Source organism: Papaver somniferum, chromosome 2 (assembly GCF_003573695.1).
Source record: "Papaver somniferum cultivar HN1 chromosome 2, ASM357369v1, whole genome shotgun sequence".
NCBI lineage: Eukaryota > Viridiplantae > Streptophyta > Magnoliopsida > Ranunculales > Papaveraceae > Papaver > Papaver somniferum.
Genome location: NC_039359.1, coordinates 77,250,038 through 77,257,811, shown reverse-complemented (window position 1 = coordinate 77,257,811; position 7,774 = coordinate 77,250,038).

The window sequence follows — 7,774 nt, the reverse complement described above, 5'->3', positions numbered from 1 at the left end:
AGTCCTCTAATTTGTTTGATGACAATCTCAATGGTATTGCACCACCTTGTCATTTTACTATCAATGGGAACCAGTACACCCAGGGGTATTATTTAGTGGATGGAATTTATAAGAGTTACTATGTGTTAGTCTAAGCTTACGGTGAACCCAGTGGTATTCCAATTCTCGAGTTATTTAACAAATATCAAATGGCTAAGAGGAAAGATGTGGAATGGGCATTTGAGACATTGCAAATTAAATTTAGGATCCTTTACCACATATGTAACTACTGGGAAAAGCAAGATATGAAATTGATCATGAAAACCTGCTTGATATTGCATAATATTGTTGTAGATGATGAACATCGTGACCCGGAATGGAAATATGTGCCAGACCCACCTCATGCACCTATAGTCGGAAACTTGAGGCAGACAAGCGAGTCATTACAAAACCCCGTTCTTCAGGAGAGACTTGCCTGGAGATGAAATAGACAACGAGCTGGATTGGGAGAAGACATAGACGAGGTTGATGTTGATCAAGACCATTACGACCCAGGACAGGTTTTTTTGGGCTCCGATTCAGAATGATTTTATTATATATTTTTTTATTTATGTGAGCGGTGAGACATGGTTACTACAAATTCAAATTTAAGTTAAGAAAAACATTACATTTTCAGGAAAATATTAAAAACATTACATTTGAAGGTACTAAGAAAAATATTACATTTGCAGGAAAAATAAAATACATTACATTTGTTAAATAACACAACATAGAAACACACAACAGTAACATAACCTATAAAATAAGCATATTATATTCTCTAAATAACTCGGTAGATTATAAGATATGTTCTGGATTGATATGCAAATGCACTGCAAATATATCGTTAACGCTTGAGTGACGAAATGTTATCCTTCTTTGCTCTGTAAAATTAATTCTGGATAAATTTCGTCATTACCTGCTTCGCGTAGACAATTCCTAAAAACCATGCAATTCATCTTAAGGAAAGCTAGGCGACACCGAAGAGCTTTCATGGATATTTGGGTCACACCCCCTCCTGAATGAAGCTCGACCGACATATCATTCCAAAAAGTTGCAGCTGGCATATCCAAAAAATATAGTCGATCTACTACAGTGCAAAAGCTTCTCACACGTTGAATATCTTCTTGTTCACTAAAATTAACCATTATTTTTCTACAAACAAACATAAATTAATAAAATGTAAACCAACAAATTTGATAAATCGAACTTTAAAACTTGAGTGGTGAAATTTTTGATTTATATTTGATGGTAGTGAAGTAAAACTCAGCTTCTGATATATATACATGGTTTGAAATTTGAACGTTTGAGAAAAACGGTTAATTGTTAGTCGTTTTTCCAGGTAAATGTTAGATTTAAAAGACCGTTGATGATCTAATGGGAACCAAAGTAAAACGGCTAACTATAAACCGTTTAAACGGTTGACTGTTAGACGTTATATTTCTAGTCCTTAGATCTTCAACGGCTATAATCATCCCGCGGAAAAAAATCAAAAACGGTTAATCATATACCGTTTTAATCCAACATTATTTTTTTTTAAATGCCTTAAATATATATGTGATTTTTGGTAACAAAAAATTCACACCAATCCAAATCTAGCCATCATAATACTACACTTACCTGAAAATTACTTCAAAATCTTATATCTCTTTGCAAATATTTTATATTTTGGTTTGATTTATTGTACTTGTTCCAAAACATAATGGTTAATTTTACACGAGAAGAAGATTTGGCAATTGTAAAAGCTTATGTTATGTTTGCAACCGATTCAGTAGTCGGGAGGTATCAAGGTTCAGAAACTTTCTGGGATAAAATTGAACCGGAATACCAACGTACTTTTGGCACTTGTACAAACCGGACTCGGAAAGCGCTTCAAAACAGAATGAGTGCCCTCAAATCAGATTGCAGAAGATTTGCTGCAATAGTGGCGTCTTTTCTCAGGAACCTGCCGACTGGATGGACTGATGAACACATAGTAAATTTCCTCACACAAACAAGGTTATTAATTTTAATTTCATTTCATATGATAATATTAATTCAATGATTTACTTCATTGACACTTTCCCAATATATGGCTGCAGTACATAGAATCTAGAATGAAGTTTGTTGAAGGAAGGGAGGGGAAAACCTTGGAAACATGACGCGGTTTTTGCAGTTTTGAGGCAGCAAGTTGAAGGTTGTGACCCGGAGAATTTAAGGTCCCATCATGGTGAACCTATTCAGTACACCCCGATTCCTATGCTTGTTTCAGAAAGTGAAGATGGTGATGGAACATATACAACAACGGAAACTCAAACACAAACACGTTTTTTTACAAAAGATAAACCAGGGGACTTAGCAGAGATAAGGCTAAGATGGAAAATTCCATGGCTAAAGTTGCAGAACGAGGCTGGAAAAACATGATTCAATATTTTGAGAAGAAGGATGCAGTTAAGCATGAAGAAAAATTAGCTGAAAATGAGTTGATGCGCCAGTTAGTTGAAAATGAGATAAGGGATACCTTGGCTAGAGATAAAAAATCCCACAATGAAGAAATGTCCATTAGGCATAAAGATATGGAAATATTATTAACGGATGTGGAAAGGCTGCCTGAATGGAAGAAATATGCAGTAACAAAGATGCGGGAGGAAATATGTACCCGGTTGGGATATGATCGTCGTAATTAGTTATTTAATTGACTTGCTTAATATGGATAGTTGGTTTTCTTGATTATTAATTTTCTTGTTTAATGGTTAATTAGCTGTCTCGGTTATTAGTTAATCAGTGGTGTTGTTAATTAGTTGTGATTTTAATTTCGAAATGCTTTTATTTAATTAGAGTGTTTGTTAACTTTAATCCTATTGTATCCATTTGATTTTTGAATTTAAGGCTACTCTGCTTATTAAAATACATGTTCGCACTGATATATTCATTCAAGATTATAACAAGGTACAACATTTTTCAATTGCTCATACAATGCATCAAATTTAAAAGGTTTCTTCTTGTCTTCACGGTACTCGATCTGAGCTTTCATTTTCTGAAAAAGAAAAAGAAAACATTAACATGATAACTTAACATAAAACATCTGACATTAAAGTACATAGTTAATCAACTTATTAACCAGCTTTTATTATATCCTTACTCGAACTTCGTATGACAATGATGCATGCTTCAAGTTGATATCAAACAAAATAATAATACAGGTTTGGATTTCAGTATTAATTAGGTTGAATCTGTTTGTTACTGACTTCTTTGTTCTTCTATTGTCGTTTCCGGTAATATCTTCAAAATTTGGAAAACGCGGTTCCAAAATTTGGTTAATTGATTTACTTCTCCTGGGATTGTGGCTCGATTAGTTTCTAAAATCCATGCTTTCACAACACCGACATCTTATTCATTACTAAACCTCATCACGAATATTTTCTTACAAAACTTAGTAGAATATTTTCTTACAAAACTTGCGTATGGAATGAGGGTATGCTATTTGTGATCCAATTTAGGGGATTTTATAGAAAATTATAAAATGTTACCATACTATTTGTGATCTGATGAGTCTTAAGACAAGTACATGTATTTATTTGGAAAAGTAGTCGACCAAATAGGTTACGACAAAACGTACTGAAGATTTAAAAAATCCAAATACATTATGACGATGCTCAAGTTGCACTTGACTAGAATACTAGATGGACACGTATAAAAGTGAATGAAAATAAAATCAGCAACAGATATGTCGAAATAATTGATGTGAGTTGATATGTCGAAAGATGAAAAATAAATTGATACGTCAACTCAATTACCGAATCTTTAATAATGTAATAAATTAATGAGTGAACCGAGGCAACCGAAAACTGGCGATAAGAAAACTCACTTAAAGATTCGCAAATAGTGTAATAAATTTATGAGTGATATGACTGAACCGACAACTGGTGATAAGAAAACTCGACCCGACATAAATGCATCAGTAAAAAAAGTGAGCACACTGGACCACAATAACAGTAGTAAGATTTGAAAATTGAGATACCAAAAAGACAGGCAATGTACTATAAATAATGTTGCTCTATACCATAACAACGCAGCCAAATTATCAACATCTTATTTATACTAGATATATCTTCTCTTTAATTTTCAGCACCTCCTTTTATTATTTTAGTAGTCATGGTCGCCAGATTCACCCCTCTTGAAGATGCAGCTATCATCCAGTCTTGGATTAATGTCTTTTTCGCTGAAGGAGAAACAAGAAATATTGTTTCAGGGGTCAATTTATGGAGCTTGTGGTTCTACATTTGACGGTTAGGAACGGAAACCCATACCAGATAACATCTAGAGTTTTACAAAACCGGGCTCCAAATATCAAGAGAAAGGTTAAGCTGTACCTAAGTTTTTTGGTTCCACTTTTAAGAAACATGCCTTCTGGATGGACAACGAACGAATGTGTAAGTGTATTAATTTTGGACTAACATCTTAAATTTTCATAACATATTTTTAATAACACAATTTTAATATTTGGTTGTATAATATAGGAACTTCATTCACAACATAGATACGAAGCTGCAACCGGTAAAGCATTCCAATTATACGAATGTTATTTACTATAAAGCAGAGGTTGTCTGAAGAATACGATCCCGATATATTATCCCGTGAAGAGGGTGAAGATGATGACGATAGTTCGGCTGCGTCAACACTATAGATTTTGTGGGTACATCTCTCGCAAACCCACCCGAGACTAAACTCGGCCGTTAGGGACGCCTAACGGTTTAAAGGAGTGTTGCACCGACTAAGTGCAGTCGCGATGCGTGTGACAGTGAGTTAGGTTTAATTTCGAGTAATTTTTATTTAATGTACTACATATAGTTTAAGTACCCAAATAAAATAAAATAAAATTGTTTACATCTTTGTCGCTTATATTTACATATTCTACAAACTAAATACGACTTAGCAACTCCATATGTACACTACAACAATCATATTCTACAAACTAAATATGACATTTAACCTCAGCCGTGTCTATTCGTCTAGCGTAAATACTATTATCAAAACAAAACAGAAATTGCAAATGAGTGTACATGAAGTGTAAACGAAAAAAGGTCAAGGAACGGATAGTCATTAACCATTCTGAGAAAGGAAAAACGGTCAATGGGTATCCGTTCTAGTGGAACGAACAATGATTCTCTGTTATTATTGAGAAGAACTGTTAATGAATGACCGTTTTCTTCTTTTTCAAAACGACTAATGGATAGCCGTTCCCGGAGTCTTTCCGCTGGGATTCCCGCACACTAGGGAACCCTTGTGGGAAGACACCATTTTGGCCACGCTTTTTTGGCTTGGGAAGGCTTGGCATGCCCATAAGACCCAGTCTAAGAGGCCATCTTGTACGGGCAGAACCGGGAAAACCCAAAGAAAGCCAGCAACAAGCAACTTCATACATAGACTTTGAAAAACTCACGCCCAACTCTCTTTATGAGTTAATTGTTTCCAAACCCTTCTGGCCACTTTGCAACACAACAATATATGACCAATAGGTTTTTCTTCGTCACCACAAAAAAGAATAGTCCCATTGATGCTGCTCAAGTAAGCTCCAAAAGAAATCAAAAGAGGATCTAACACCAGCCTTGCGGCCCTTGCCTGGTTGTAGAACCAGCCAGCCCCTGGACTCAGTGATAGTCCAACATCTTTGGCGCACAATTATTTTGCTTCACAACATTTTTGTTCACTCAGGCTAATGTCATAAAAATAAAATCTCTGCAAAACCCTCAATGCTTTCAATCTTCTCATTCTTTGCATTGTAACCCTGAAATTAATCCATCTCAAAATGTTCCTTTGGCTAGGAAACCTAGAAAGACTAGTCAAAAGAAACACAACACACTAAACCACCAAATTAAAAGCAAAGGCTGATGCTCCAGAGATCCCAAAAGATCATAATCAACCAACTAACTACACAGCACTCAAAAGAAACAGGGAAAAGGGGTCACAGTAGTGAAAATTACACTTTTGAGGAAGGAAAAAAAATACACAAGAAACAAGGAGCAGGCTATAATAGAAAAGAATTTAACCAAAATATGTATTCTGGGCTTTGCTGCATTCATCAACTTCGATAAAAAGATGTGTATTCTTTAAGCTAGTTGGGCTTCACCTGCTAAAAGGTTTACCAAGTGCAACTACCAGTCAAATATTTTGATGCATTACACTCGAACCATCATTTGGAAGGCTGTTTTTGGGCATACATGAATCTTATTAGGCATACCTAATAAAGACAAAAAAAGATATGAAATAACAAAATCAAAGTCTCCTTAACCAAATTTTTTTAATGACAAATCTGCTCTTTTAGGATTAATGTTAATACTAATGATTAGTTAAAATAATTCTGATTAGTGATTAGTTTTAAGATTATTTAGTTATAAATTTGTGTAGATGAAAAATTTTGAGTAAGAAAAAAAAAGTTAGATTTTCTTGGAGAAGGGAAAGGGGAAAATGAGAAAAAAGCTTGTATGTGATTCAATGGATGAGGAGGATACACTTGTATCTTATGTTTAATCTCACTTTTGTAGCTTAAAATCATAAAAAGTTTGTGTTTTTTCACTAAGGTTCGGCGAGTCTGGAATATATTCGGCTTAATATATCAGCCGAACCCACCTGGATATTGACAACTAATGAACAGTTCGGCAAGCTGAAAGTATTATTATTATGAGCCGAACCCACTTTGTAGCCCCTAGTTCGGCTTGTTTAAAAATGTCATAATGGGCCGAACCTAATCCTGTGTGATCTGGAAGAAAAATTATGTGAGGTTCGGCTTATATTGAGAAAATCGTAAGCGCCGAACCTTTTGGTAGTACATGGTTCGGCTATTTGCATAAGTATTATATAAACGAACCTGATCATTTATATTCCTGATAATTGTTGGGGTAAGAATTTTGTATTGGTTCGGCACATAATGTGAATATCGCAATAGCTGAACCTCGTAAATCTGCTAGGTTCGGCACATATTATGATTATCGAATACGCCGAATCCCTATGCATCTCTATTTGTGACTAGGTTCGGCTTGAAATTTCATGCCGAACTGCTCATATACATTTAAATGAAGCTTTTGTGAAGAACACTTCGGCTAAAAACGCAACTCAATTTTGAGCCGAACCCAACACCGTAATCGTCATTTAATCGATGAGAAACAGAAAATAGGAGATTGGGTTTGTAAAACTTACTTTCTTATCCTCATTTCCGGAGTTGGAGATGCAGTTGGTTCAATTTCTTGTTCAATTGGTGGTTGATTTTCAGTTTCTACACCTTCATCTTCAATTGATGGATAAGAAGACGATTTGGTTTGCCTAGTCCCTGCTTTTCTTTGTACGAGTCATTATGTGGTTGACTTTAATCGACGAATCGATAATTAATCACGATGATGAATTTTTTTTCGCGTGAGGGGAAGAGTTCGGCTAGAGGAGGAGGAAGAAGAAGAGATGTTAAGGGAAACTGATTTTGATTTTTTAGAAAACTGATTTTAGATTTTTGTATTAAGGGTATATAGGTAATTGAACCAATCATAGGATACCCCTTATAAGGTCACCCAAGATGGGACTATTGTTTTGTATGCCTAATAAGATTTCAGTATGCCCAAAATCATGGTTCATCATTTGGGGCATACAAGAAATTTTTGGGGCATATTGAATAAGACAAAAACATGGTTGGAAATAGTGTTTCTAGGGTATCCCTTATCCAACCTATTTTCATAAATGCGAAAATACCCTTGAATGATTAGTGTTTAATTAGTGTTAATCTTATTAA